The sequence below is a fragment of the Schistocerca americana genome, chromosome 5 (assembly GCF_021461395.2).
Source record: "Schistocerca americana isolate TAMUIC-IGC-003095 chromosome 5, iqSchAmer2.1, whole genome shotgun sequence".
NCBI lineage: Eukaryota > Metazoa > Arthropoda > Insecta > Orthoptera > Acrididae > Schistocerca > Schistocerca americana.
Window position 1 is genome coordinate 171,440,802 of NC_060123.1, and position 14,906 is coordinate 171,455,707.

The window sequence follows — 14,906 nt, forward strand, 5'->3', positions numbered from 1 at the left end:
CATTCTCTACCTGTAGTACACGTGCTGAATATTACCTTGTATCATCAGCTTGGAGGAGGATTTCTCTCGTTCATGTAACGATCTTTCAAAGGAAATCAAAATACAAATTCCTGTACTGATTTCTTTAAATGTGGGGAACATAACACAAACGACAATGCAACGTTGTGTTATTTTATGAAATTCAAAAATTATTAGTAAGTGAATATCAGTAGCAAAGATGAAACGTTTGAATAAAACAGTTTCACACCCAGTAGTTTCGGCCGACTTTGGACGATATTTGAAAGGTACAAAATATATCCGTCATATCGAAGTGGGTAGAAGGACAGAGGGCAACTTGACAGTAATAATTAGGTTGCGGAAAACACGCCTTGGATTTGGTAGTTACACGAAATCGCGCAAATACAACTTCTCATTTTGGGGGGAAAAAAGAAAAAAAAATGTTGACAGGACAGTTAACGTGTGTAGAACGGATGTTGAAATGTACCCGTAATACAGAGCGGTTGTTCCTTGTTTGAGCGCTACTCAGCACTATTAGCGCACAGCTCCTCAAATCTGTGGAAGAAACATCAGATGGACAACTTGGTGACGTGGCCGATTGTGTTGTCAGTTGTGTTTCTTACGACTGCTTATGAAACAATGTGAAAGGGAGAGTTAACCTTCGTTCTGTCAAGTTTCTTAACTACACAAAGCCAGCGAAGTTGTGATTGTGAAGCTGAATCTCAGCATCAAATTGCTGCCTTACGTACGACGTCTTATTGCCTTACTTCATAAGACACGGCGCATAGTTTTGGTATGGAAACGCAGGACATTCGTACACAATCTGTCTCGAGAAACGTATCCCGTCCATTGTCTGGCTACACAATTCTGTCGATGTTTCTTTACCATCACGAGGAAAAGCGCCTCCGCAAAGTGGTGAACTATTGAGACTTGACGCTGGAGTCACTTTAGCGGAAGCTGGCTCAAAACAACGTACGAAAATTTCATTTGCATTTCACAACTGACACAGGCCCGTTAAATTTGTGTAATACAGTTTCACATTACGACAGTGTTTCTACAGCAGCGTTAGCATATATAAAATACTTTTTGACGCAACCACAATTCCAAAAATTTGTTCGCCCTGTCATCTTTGGTTACCTGGTCGCTATTACATTTTCTCACTTCCTCTCTCTTCTGAAGCTCTCTCTGTTTCACTGCTTTACATCTATATCTGCACCTACACCTGTAATCAGCAGACCGACTGAATTTTCTCATTGTGAGAGTACTGAAAGGCGATCTGTTTTGTTAAAAACCATTCAAAAGCCAAGATCGCTCAAAATATTTTTCAGTTTGAGTTACACGTTGTACACCATTTAAAGCGAAAAGTGTACCAGATTTGTAGCATATAACAAGCATCTGTGAGCAAAATGTGATGGACGTGGCCTTATGGACGAGGTGCTGTGTGTTTTTAAACACTTTAAAGATGACGAACGTTTATAATGGCTGAGTTTTATCCACTTGACACCTTGTGCATGACGTTCAGCGTAAAATAAACATGTTCTACTGCAAAAAAAGTTAAAGAACTGAAGATGACAGCTAAGACTATAGAAAACGGTTGTCTTCAATAAAAAATATGTTGTGAGATCTTGTCTTTGGAATGGTTTTTAACAATTAGCAGACCGCTACGAATTACATGGCAAAGGTTACTTCCCATTGTACCAGTTATTAGGGTTTCTTCCCCTTCCATACACATTGTAGAGCGGGAAGAATGATTTTTTAAATGCGAATGTAGACACTTGAATTAATCTTTTCTTCGCAATCACGATAGGGGTGATACTTAAAGGGTTGTAGTACACTCCTAGATTCAATACTTAAAGTTGGTTCTACAGACTTTCTGAGTAGCGTTTCATGGGACAGTATGCGTCTGTTTTGAAGAATCTGCCAGTTCAGTTCTTTCAGCATATCTGAGGCGCCTTCCCACGGGTCAAACAAACTTGTGATCCTGCTGTCCTCTGTACGCGTTAATATCCCGTGTCAGTATTATATGACACGGATACCTCATGCTTGAACAATATTCGGGGATGAGTCGCACGAGTGATAAGTGTGTGATCTTCTTTGTAAACTGATCGTGTTCCCCTAATGTTTTACCAACTAACCACAATTTGACATCTCCTTTACCTACAACTGAGACTGTCATTGTTCCAGTTCCTATCCTTACAAACTGATACAGGCACAAATACGATGAGTTCTCCGATTCCAACTGTGACTCATGGGTATTAGTCATAGGATACGAAGTTTTATGTTTTGAGAGGTGCACAATTTTACAGTTCTGAGCATTTAAAGTATGTTGCCAATCTTCATATGACTTTGAAATCTTATGAAGATCTGACTGAATATGTGTGCAGCTTTTTTCAGAAGTACTTCATTATAGGAAGCGGCGACACCTTCAAAAATCTGATTACTTTCAGTATTGTCTGCAAGGTCATTCATATACAACATAAACACCAAGAGTCCCAACATAATTCCCTGGGGCATACCTGAAATTACTTTTACATGTGTCGATGGCTCTCCATCCTAGATAATATGCTGTGTACTTCTCACTAAGAAATTCTCACACTGGTTGCAAATCTCGCTTGTCCCCCACATGACCATATTTTCAATAATAAGCGTATATGTGGTACTGTGTCAAGTGCCTTTCGAAGTAAAGAAACATGACACCTGCCGGACAACCTTCATCCATGGCTTTCAGTGTGTCAAATGAAAAAAGCGCGAGTTGGGCTTCGCAGGATCTGTTGTCGGGATCTTTGCTGGTTGCCAAGGTGGAGGCCCTTCCGTCAGAGATACGTCACAACATTTGACCTCAGAATACGTTTAAAAGTTCAACAATAGACGAATGTCAAGAAAATTCGACGTAATTTACGTAATTTCCTGGGTCACTTCAGCTGCCTGCTTGTAGAGGGACATGAGTTGTGCTTTCTTCCAACAACTGGGCGCAATTTTGTTAGAGGAATTTTCAGTATATTTTGGTTAAGAGAACACCTAAGTCCACGTCAGATTCCGTATAGAATCTGATAGGGATTCCTTCAAGTCCTGGATCTTTGTTCAGTTTTAACGATTTCGGCTGTTTTTCAATGCACCGTCACTAGTATCTATTTTACTCATTTTTGCAGTGGTACAAGAATTAAATTGAGTCAGTGCTAATCTATTTCTCTGCTTGGCGCAAGCACATGCTGTTAGTACCGTCTGAAGCACTTGATATATCAAAGGTGCGTTAACCCTTTCACTACCAGTTGGGCTGGATGTGTCGCACGATAGTTAACCACAGAACCAATGGTGAATTTGCTCCACATAATTGCTATGTACCATGTGTCAAATTTCTTAGTGCAAAAACCATTCCTCAGCGTACCACAATGAGTAGGATCGATGTGAAAGTCACGTGAGGCACTAGAATTTGCGTATAATGACAGAGCTTGTCATCTGTAATATACAGAAATGTCAAATATATGTAATCATAAATAGATCGAAGTGATTTTCTGAAAATGTCTCATGAATGAAAAGACAATATGATTCATTTCATCATCACTGGGACATATACAGGAGTTGGGCGAAAGTATGTTAAAAAGAAAAAACAGGACACATTTCCACGTCCATCACAGTGTACAAAACATGTTGGCATTCAAACCAGCTTCGGTCCTGTACGCTGTACGGGTCCTGTACGCTTTTCGGGGACTCTTACACATTTCATCCTGTAAAATAGTGGCAGTCAGGTAACGATGATGGAGTTTTCCTTCTCCTCGAAGAACCCCATCGAAGCTCAGTTCTGAGATCTGGTGATGTGCAGGCCAGGCAGACGCAACGATTCATCCTCGTGATCACAAAACCAATCCTGGAAGATTCGAGTTAGATGAACAGGGTCCCTTTCGCCTTGGAACACAGCATCACCATTGGGAACAAACACTGTACCGTCCCCGTGTCTTTCCTCCCATAGCCCCCCCTTGGACGATGCCTAGACCACGGATTAGGACCGACCTATTCCAGGGTCCTAAGGTCTCTGTTCTTCCATCCTTTGTTAATGTATTTTTATTAGTAGAGATACTGTTTTTGAACACTTGATATAGTCTGTGATGGAGCAGTGGAAAAGTCAGTGATGTCATGTTATCCTCTGCAATGTAAACTCTGGCCATAACCTCTAAAATTAACAGAACAACAATCAAAATCTTACTGCAGGTAGAAAAACTTACCTGTGTAAAATCCTCCGCTCAGTACTGAATCCCACCGGGAAATAACGTTTGCACAAACGTTTATGTGCATGAATGAAATGTTTCTGAACGTGAATATTGATTTTGATGTCTGTGAAAGAGCTTTTAACTTTGGCACTTCACTGCAGAGAAGCAGGAAAAGTGAAACGGCCGGTAAATGTCGTGCAGCCATCATAAGCATTCGAGTAAATGTCAGATTACTATCCTGTCAACTGAGATTTTGAAAAATGTCACTACGCCGTCTCGTGCTGTTACGTCATTTTAGGTCAGTTTCTGCTACTGAGTTCTCGTGTTTGGCAGTTATATTGCTCTGTTATCGATAGAACGCAGACTCCGTTGTGCTCTCGATGCCATTGTGCGGCGCGGCTGTGTGTGTGTGTGTGTGTGTGTGTGTGTGTGTGTGTGTGTGTCCTTTTCTTGGAACAAGGCCGGCCGCTAGCCGCGGCTGAGCCAGCACGGGGACGCAATTAACAGAGGACGGGTGAGCAGCAGAGCAGAGAAGAGGCGAGCGGGCAGCCACGCAAAGGCGTGGGCGTACTGTCCCCCGTCATCACGGCCATCCCCACGCGCCGGATACCAGCCTCTAGGTTCTTGGCAACGGTTGACCTTGGAGTGGTCAGCGTTACTGTTGCAAGCAACTGGGAAGCATTATGCGTGTAGCCTTGGAGACGACCAGATTACCTCACAAATTCCCCTCTTGTACATTGAACTCTGAGAAGGAAAACGGCTCTCAGAGATAGACTTTGCGTAATTTTGACAGTGAATTTCGATTTTTTATACTCAAAATAACCCGTCTACTTCCATACTTAACGAAAGCAAGCACGTCAGAGCCTGGCAACAAATACCAAAATCTATAATTTTGTCCATTTATTGTTGTAAGAGCCAAATAAACTCGTACTTGGTCTTGAGCATGTCGTAATATGACGTCTTGTTGAATGTAAACATAGTTTACGTAGCTGACAGCTGTGAAAATCAAACTTTAAGCTGGTAGCGTGCTTGGCACAGAAAGGGATGAATTATGCTACCACAAAAATCTTTGGTTATTTGCCAAATAGTATTAAAAGCCGGTCAGATAGCCAACCAATATTTAAAAGCAAATTAAAAGAATTTCTGAATGACGACTGCTCGTACTCAACAGATGAAGTCTTAGATACGAAGCAGTAGCTGAAAAAAACTTATTTAAGTATTTTGTGCAAAAAAAAACTTATGTTAAAGTGACACGTTCCACATGATTACGAAATGTCATATTCACGATGTATGGAACATGGATGTATGTATGTATGTATGTATGTATGTATGTGCACCAGTAGCGAGCGAGCATCTTAATCGTGATGGGTCGGCGCTAAGAATTTAATGGCGGATGCCGCGGCTTCCGCGGGATAACATACCACAACAAACACGTGAATGTGCCCTATGAAAACACTTCACATGAAAACACACGCCTCAACAGAATTTGTGAAACACATGCAACAGCTGCTACAACACAACAAATAAGACAAAGTAAATAGCAATAACTAGTGTAACGGGTGCAGTGCCGCGTGGAATTTGCCGAGCGGTCTAAGGCGCTGCAGTCATGGACTGTGCGGCTGGTCCCAGCGGAGGTTGGAGTCCTCCCTCTGGCATGGGTGTGTGTGTTTGTCCTTAGGATAATTTAGGTTAAGTAGTGTGTAAGCTTAGGGACTGATGACCTTAGCAGTTAAGTCCCATAAGATTTCACACACATTTGAACAAAGGGTGGAGTCAACAATCTACACTGATTCGTGAACATAATGTACGGAAACTGCCTCCATTTTTAAGGAAAGCACATACTGAGAAAAGTTAGTTAGAAGAGAACAAGAAATTGCAGTCGAAACTGTTAGAAATGCTTCGAGTCCTTACATCTACATATATACTCCGCTAGCCACCAGGCGGTGTGTGGCGTAGGCACAATTTGCGCCAAAGTCATATTTCCCCCCCTTATGCTTCACTCGCGGGAGGGAAAAACGATTGTCTGAAGGCTTCAGTACGAGCTCTGAGTTCCCTTATCTTTGAACGGTGATCATTGCGCGATTTGAAAGTTGGTGGTAATAATATATGCTCTACATCCTCGAAGATCAGATTTCGGAATTTAGTGAGCAGCCCCTACCGTTTAGCCGGCCGTCTATCTGCAAATGTGTCTCACTTCAAACTTTCTATGAGATTTGTAACGCTCTCGCGATGGCTAAATGTATCAGTCACGAGTCTTGCCGCTATTCTTTGGGCCTTCTCAATGTCTTGAATCAGGCCCAACTGGTAAGGGTCCCATACAGACGGACAATACTTCAATACTGGACGAACTAACTTATTGTAAGCAATTTCCTTTGTTGAAGGACTGCATCGCTTCAGGATTCTACCAATAAACTGCAATCTAGAGTTCTTGCCCGTTACTTGTGTAATCTGATCATTCCATTTGAGATCATTTCGAATAGTCACCCCCAGATACTTGACAGATGTTACCGCTTCCAAAGACTGGGCATTTATTTTGTACTGGTACATTAATGGGGATTATCACCTTGTTATATGGAGTAGGTTACACTTTTTAATATTGAGAGATAACTGCCAGTCATTAAACCACGCATTTATTTTCTGCAAATCCTCACTTATTCGTTCACAACTTTCGTGTGATACTACTTTCCTGTAATGTGATTCTTCAATTTCTCCAGGCGTATTTTATGACGAAATAAATCTCGAGTGAACAGCCTGGTATGAGTGTGCATAGTGTCCTATTTTATTTCGTTCTATGTTTTAATGTACGCGGCTGCCCATTAAGTTGCCAATGAGGTAATAAATTCAGGACATACTAGTTCGTCCGAGTCAGTTAAATCAGTTAAATAGAAAACAATTCGGTTGTAACCGTGACAATCCCAGTCCATTCGCGTGAGTGTTGTCACCGCTGTTTGTAGTACTGAATGCATCTGGTAGTATTTACAGTCCAAACTTACGTTTCATAACTTTCGCGTCGAAATTCAGTTTATACCCTGGCGGAAAAATAACACTGTCATAAATTTTTCGTGGGTTTCTGTGTAACACGACTGCACAACACAAACGGCCCGTACGCCATGATATTGCACACCCTCTCAATGTCACTGCTCGACTGTCAGCTATCGGTATCACTCTTGTCTCTCAGTTCATACAATAGCGCTGCATATTATATTCACTTTTACACAGCGCTTTACACATATGCACTGCAAGCAAAACGAAACACGTTTTGTAACTTCAGCATACTCAGTCAAACGGTGATTCACTTAGCAATACAAATAAAGCACAACATAGCAACGTTTCATATTACAGAACGAAACAAAAAAGTTTCCTAGACCATCAAAGATATACGTACAGAGAAAAAGATGCACAAGAAAACAAAAACGAAAAATGTATCCGTCGTAATTAGCAATATTTTCACAACACGCACGTACTTAAAATCTGTACTAATAATGAAACGGTAAAACATCTGAAGACGCTGATATCCAAAACAATTAGACAGATTTTCATATGGTTTCCACAGACAACCTCAGCGTAACTTGAGATAACATGTAGGCTTCACTTAATCAAAACCGGACTACGTAAAAAGATACCGCAATTTAAAGATGCATCTCGTGTCCGTCTGAATGAGCATGCTCAGAGCTCAAGACTGTGGCGATACGTCACGCGGATGTACTTGACAGTGAACATGCGGCCTCGAATGCAGAGTGCTTTTTGATTTATTATAAAAAAACTGTCGAGGGCACCTTTAGATGTTGAAATAGCTTTGCCTTGTAATTTGTGCCGTATCATACTTTCAGGACCTAACATCTTCCATTATGGTGATGAAATGCTAACAACTCCTCATAAAACTCGTGGCTTTTTTGAAAGAGCTGTATTAACTCCTCAAAACTATCAAGCTGCAAAAATTAGCTCGGACATACATACTCATGCTGAGGGGGGAACATGTAGAGTATATATCTATTACCAAAGTTATGGAGCAAAGTAGCTGCCAATTATCCAGTCGAATTTTTAAACTCTTTTAGCGCTCCTCGCTTTCCATCACACATGATGTATTTGAGAAACGGCGTCCCGATTATTCTATTGCTAAATTTAAGCCAACTGAAATTGTCTAATAGAACGAGGCACTTCTCTCCAGTGTAGCGTCACAGCAGCGGAAATTTTGACGGAAAGTCGCGCAGGCGAGTGAGCTTTCATACCCCGAGTCCTGCTTATTCAGTACAATTCACCGTGTCAGTTGCTTTTCGCACGGCCAGCTCCACGTGGCTGTATCCCGTGTTGGTGAAGCGAAAAAGCTTTTCGATCATTAGACTTCAAATGTTGTAAACCAAAAGCTTTGTAATAAGTCAAACATAAATTACACGCCCACAGTGTCTCGGGCACAACCGTAAACAAATACCCGGGCAACGCCGGGTTTTTCAACTAGTATCAAAGTGAAGATACACTCCTGGAAATGGAAAAAGAACACATTGACACCGGTGTGTCAGACCCACCATACTTGCTCCGGACACTGCGAGAGGGCTGTACAAGCAATGATCACACGCACGGCACAGCGGACACACCAGGAACCACGGTGTTGGCCGTCGAATGGCGCTAGCTGCGCAGCATTTGTGCACCGCCGCAGTCAGTGTCAGCCAGTTTGCCGTGGCATACGGAGCTCCATCGCAGTCTTTAACACTGGTAGCATACCGCGACAGCGTGGACGTGAACCGTATGTGCAGTTGACGGACTTTGAGCGAGGGCGTATAGTGGGCATGCGGGAGGCCGGGTGGACGTACCGCCGAATTGCTCAACACGTGGGGCGTGAGGTCTCCACAGTACATCGATGTCGTCGCCAGTGGTCGGCGGAAGGTGCACGTGCCCGTCGACCTGGGACCGGACCGCAGCGACGCACGGATGCACGCCAAGACCGTAGGATCCTACGCAGTGCCGTAGGGGACCGCACCGCCACTTCCCAGCAAATTAGGGACACTGTTGCTCCTGAGGTATCGGCGAGGACCATTCGCCACCGTCTCCATGAAGCTGGGCTACGGTCCCGCACACCGTTAGGCCGTCTTCCGCTCACGCCCCAATATCGTGCAGCCCGCCTCCAGTGGTGTCGCGACAGGCGTGAATGGAGGGACGAATGGAGACGTGTCGTCTTCAGCGATGAGAGTCGCTTCTGCCTTGGTGCCAATGATGGTCGTATGCGTGTTTGGCGCCGTGCAGGTGAGCGCCACAATCAGGACTGCATACGACCGAGGCACACAGGGCCAACACCCGGCATCATGGTGTGGGGAGCGATCTCCTACACTGGCCGTACACCACTGGTGATCGTCGAGGGGACACTGAATAGTGCACGGTACATCCAAACCGTCATCGAACCCACCGTTCTACCATTCCTAGAACGGCAAGGGAACTTGCTGTTCCAACAGGACAATGCACGTCCGCATGTATCCCGTGCCACCCAACGTGCTCTAGAAGGTGTAAGTCAACTACCCTGGCCAGCAAGATCTCCGGATCTGTCCCCCATTGAGCATGTTTGGGACTGGATGAAGCGTCGTCTCACGCGGTCTGCACGTCCAGCACGAACGCTGGTCCAACTGAGGCGCCAGGTGGAAATGGCATGGCAAGCCGTTCCACAGGACTACATCCAGCATCTCTACGATCGTCTCCATGGGAGAATAGCAGCCTGCATTGCTGCGAAAGGTGGATATACACTGTACTAGTGGCGACATTGTGCATGCTCTGTTGCCTGTGTGTATGTGCCTGTGGTTCTGTCAGTGTGATCATGTGATGTATCTGACCCCAGGAATGTGTCAATAAAGTTTCCCCCTTCCTGGGACAATGAATTCACGGTGTTCTTATTTCAATTTCCAGGAGTGTAGTTTAATGAGCCCTCGGCTCTTCAGTCCTCAGTCGGCAGTGGTCGGAAGACTCTGGGTGGCAATTTCTTTGTAGTCTGCAGATAACAGATGCTAGTTTCTTCTTTATAGTCTGAAGATCATAGGTGGTTGTTCTTTATAGTCTGAAGATTTTGAGTGATAGTTTGTTCTGAGGCAACTGCATGCCTTTCTGAACATATTAGAGAACCGCCATCTACGATAGACAGCTGAACGATCCTATTGTTCCCAACATAAATCTCGCATAAGGATCGCGAAGCGAGGCAATAGAGATCAGGGCATGAAGATAGTCGCTTTTACCTCGCTCCATCTGCGAGTGGAACATGAGACGGAAATAATAGTAACACATGGTGCCCTCTGGAATGCACTATGTGGTGGTTTGCAGAGTATGTGTGTGGATTTAGAGCAAACAGTATTGCATTTAAGTAGCATCCATTGGCGAAACGCCCGGGATTAGCCGATCGGTTTAAGGCGCTGCAGTCATGGACTGTGTGGCTGGTCCCTGCGGAGGTTCGAGTCCTCCCTCGGACATGGGTGTTCGTGTTTGCCCTTAGGATAATTTAGGTTAAGTAGTGTGTAAGCTTAGGGACTGATGTCCTTAGCAGTTAAGTCCCATAAGATTTCACACACATTTGAACATTGGCGAAACTTCTGTATTTCATTATCCTAGCTGCTGGTCAACAGTCACACAGTTTGTTGGTTACTTATCTGTGGTTTAACTACTACTAATGGCGTGCTTTTGAGTATTGAGCCAACTTAGTGATTCCATTTCTCTGCACCACATTTCCACGGCAGACCGAGTGTTCTGCGGGTGCTGCGAAATTTGTTTTTCGTACTCGTCGCCTGTACTCCTACCATATGGCAAAGTATTATCGGGATCGAGACGCTGTCTATTGTAGAGTAAGAATCCCGCCATCCCCTCCTGCTTATATCGGTCATTTATTGCTCATCATTTTTCCGAAACCCGCACTGCTATTCTGCAGAACCCAACGTTTTCCATTTCTTACGGATGAGAAAGCAGGCTAGTACTTAGCCAACTGAGGGCCAGATTCCAAGCCTTCGTGAAATTGAAACTCCCGTTCCGGTTTATAAGTCTTTTTCCTTGGTTCTGTAGTTTACTGATCATTCCGGAGACCACGACAGCATGTGGAACGTACCCAATTCTTGGCATTTCTTTCTTCTTTTTCTGGCTGCAATACAAGCCCAATTTTTCGAGGTCAGCAACCATTGCTTCGGAACCCTATTTATACATTCGGTGTTTTAATTGTCCTTACTGGCAGCTTTCGAGGTTTCTGGACCAAATTCTTCATGACGGAATTTCTTTGTATGGAACTGGGATGGCTGAAGGGGAGATCCGGGTCAGTGTGCGTAGGTTTCCTGTATACGCTGCCGCGTGCGGATCCGTCCGCTCTTGTCTTAACTAACAAGTCGAGGAAAAGTATCTGGGCTTGCTTTTTAACTTCCGTTCTAATAACAGTGCGGACTGCGAAAAACAAAGGAACAACACATGACCATTAGCGTAGTGGGTGAAGGTAATAGGACTGTCACAGTCTGCATGGAGTCCAGGAAACGAGTACATTTCTCAGCACCAGGAGACGACGAATGGGTCACTCGTCGAAATATCATTCGAAAAAGTGAGATCAAAAAACGAAATTAAATGATCGTATTGCATTAATGGCCGAGAGTCTCAACCGAAGAAGTTTTACCGCCGAGTAGGAATTTTTTTTCAGTTGGCATCAGACTGGGCAACCTGCTTGTCGACGATGAAATGACAGCAGTGCCAGGAACCGGACGCGGATCAGCTGCATGTCAGTTAGACGCGTTGACCAGTAAACTAAACTAAGGGGGGCGGACAGTGAAAACAACAACTTCTGCTGAATACCCACTAATCAGTCACGTCGAGAAAACTTAAGACGTTACTTTCTCAGTTATGGTTTGTTATTTAACACTGTGGTCGGATGTCCTTCCCGCCGACCAGTCCTCATTTAACATAAGGCAGAAGAGTCCTGCTCGGCAGTTACCTGTGAGTAGTATGACATTTGTTGTGTGTATTATAGCGTCTTAACTATTTGTGTGTCGTGTCGCTTCCCGCGCCCGGGTTTCCGGGTTCGATTCCCGGCGGGGTCAGGGATTTTCTCTGCCTCGTGATGACTGGGTGTTGTGTGATGTCCTTAGGTTAGTTAGGTTTAAGTAGTTCTAAGTTCTAGGGGACTGATGACCATAGCTGTTAAGTCCCATAGTGCTCAGAGCCATTTGAACCTTTTTTTGTGTGTGTTTGTGTCGTGTTTTCTGAGGTGGAGATAGGGAACCAGGCCGATATTTGACTAAACGATCGTTGGAAACCGCCTGAAAACCGCAAACAGTCCGGCCGGTGTACGGGACGAATGTTGAGGCCCACATCTCTGTCGCTAAGATAACACGCTATGTGGAAAGCCGTAGAAGAAAGTCCATTGCCGATTGGCGCGTCTCGTTTAAATCCGTATTAGTGAACGTGCAAACGTGTAAAACGACTTGAATTCCTAGGATGCCTTAACTCCAAGGGTCGCTCGCTCCTGTTTACCCGTTTTAACTTCGCAGATGCCCGGTAAAACGGAAATGTCGTGTGGCTAGGGCCTCCCGTCGGGTAGACCGTTCGCCTGGTGCAGGTCTTTCGATTTGACGCCACTTCGGCGACCTGCGTGTCGATGGGGATGAAATGATGATGATGATTAGGACAACACAACACCCAGTCCCTGAGCGGAGAAAATTTCCGACCCAGCCGGGAATCGAACCCGGGCCCTTAGGATTGACAGTCTGTCACGCTGACCACTCAGCTACCGGGGCGGACAGATGCCCGGTGTGAAGCACCAGTGCCTCTGTTGCGTACTTTGTTGCTGCTTTGCGTAAGGGAGCCAACAGTATCCTGCTCTCTACAGCCACTCTCTGGTTGGGTCCAAGAAAAATGTGCGCGAATTACACGTGTTACGGTCTTCAAACGTTATAATTTCCAAAATAAAAAAATATCTGAGATTCTGTCTTACGCCATCGTAATCCACGTAAAGCTGTGACCGATTTTCAATGATGATTTTGGTCTGTCTAAAGCCTACGAAACTAATCTCCTTTGTGTTGGTTGTTAGAAATAAAAATTCTATCAAAAATATTAATTTACATTTACCTTCTAGAACAAGCACTGCTAGTCTTTCCGTACGCTAACTTTGAATAGCTTGGGTTTCGTTGAAAACTGCACTCCTCTTTCGTGATTGTGAATGATGCGATCTTACGGTAACATATTCTCTCACTACATGAAATGAAAATTTGTGCAGGACTGGGACTCGAACCCAGATTTCGAGCTTCTCGCGAGCTGTCGCGTTACGGTTTAGCTATCCGAACACGACTCCCAGCCGGACCCCCAACTGTCACATGTCGTCAACCAGGTGTTTAAAACCTGTACTCGTACGGCCATAATGTATACTCCTATACAGGGGAGACATTTTATTTGAAAGTCTCTTACCCGATATCGGTGGATAAATACGATATTGCAGTGCCTGTGTTATTCCGAATTACGATGCAAAGTTCCATGCGTGTATGTCCGAAGGACGCGGATTACCGTAGAAAACCAGATTTTCCGAGATGACAACACAGGAGTCCAATATCATATTTATCCGCCGACAATGGGCAAGCGACTATCAATTAAAATGACTCCCTGTACAATGATGTATGAGTACATGCTGTAGACGCATGGTTGACGACTTATGACAGTTTGGGTCGCATCGTAAGTGGTGCTCGGATAGCCAAATGGTGAGATAAGCGTGAAATTCAGGTTCGAGTACCAGTACGGCAGAAGTTTTCATTGTCGTCATTCGATTATACAGCTGATGGTTGTGCATATTCGCTAGTGCGAATACATTTCATGTACCCGTAACGACTGTAGCGACCGCAGTGCCTGTTCCTTCGAACGTCCATGCATGTCCGAAGAAACTTTGCATCGTAATTCTGAATAGTACAGGGACTGCAATATCGTATTATCTCACTGTTTAGTTCTGGGACTGTTACTTCCAGGAAATATTGTTTTTGGTGGCCAAATATGAGATGAATCGTAATGAAGGTTTGTAAGTAGCCGATTGACGTTCGTATGTTCGAGCGCTTTGTACGAAAATAACGAACTCTGAAGGAATAATTACGTATCAAGCGATCAGATGTCATTGTAAGGTAATAAAAATAATTTTGTAGCTTGAGTCAATGAAGAAACTGTGCTATCAGCATAAAATGAGTCGTGGTTTGTTTGATATCCTTTCTATGTTTCCGTAATAAATTTACTTGAGGACACGATGAGCTCCTGAATAACGAGCGTCATCTTCAGATGTTACCTTTCAGGTCAGGCACAACCTATTATAACGTGATTTAAGTTAAGAAATTATGCGTAAGATGATATCACTCACTATTTACTGTAAATGTATTAATAAAGAGTAGGTCTTCAAAAATTTGAATTCTAAAAACTATATTACACATTTACAAATACACAATATATTTTATTCCTGGTCAGCGCCGTTGTAGTAATTTAGGTGACGTTTGTAAGGAGAGGCAGTCGCTCTCTCTCTCTCTCACTCACACACACACACACACACACACACACACACACACACACACACAACACATGTGCCCCTTCGAAAATGTTAGTTAACATTTCCTTTCAATATTGCCACCAGACAATGTTGCTGTAATAAATATTGACATCCCGGCAGCGCAATTCAGTCCTGAGAGGTGTCATTTCTCTCGTTACTGTCCGTTGGGTCGACGACAAATCGTCAAATCG